The sequence below is a fragment of the Penaeus monodon genome, chromosome 29 (assembly GCF_015228065.2).
Source record: "Penaeus monodon isolate SGIC_2016 chromosome 29, NSTDA_Pmon_1, whole genome shotgun sequence".
NCBI classification, from domain to species: domain Eukaryota; kingdom Metazoa; phylum Arthropoda; class Malacostraca; order Decapoda; family Penaeidae; genus Penaeus; species Penaeus monodon.
Window position 1 is genome coordinate 29,323,458 of NC_051414.1, and position 504 is coordinate 29,323,961.

Here is a 504-nt window from a genome sequence, read left to right on the forward strand (position 1 = left end):
TCGTATGTGTGCGTGCGTGCATGTAAATATGTCCAAATCACTTTCCATGTATACACACCAACAGGGTAACCGACCCCGACAGCTGGTGCAGCAGCTCCTTCGCTCCCAACCCGTGCCGAAAGGAGCCCCCGCGCCCCCAAGAACCGCAAAGGACCTCCTCAACTCGTAATGAGACAGTCCCCCCTCCCTCCCTCGCAAGAAATCTTGGAGTGCCCCGTTTTCGATGCCCCTCGAGCAGGTAAAAAAGAACTTCAATTAATTCTCGTCCAGATGAAGTAAATAATTAGAGAAGTATTCATCACTCAATTAAAACACATCAAGTCTCACGTCCCTAGCCCCCCCCTCCCACGTCCCAATGCCCCCTCCTCTGATTACTGAGTGATGCAAGCTTAACGCAAGTCATTAACTCGTCTGAGTAATTAATACAACAGATTTGAAACTTCTGTCAGATTTTTTTTGTGGTTTCAGCATAACGAACAACCTTTTTCTCTTACTTTTTTGGGC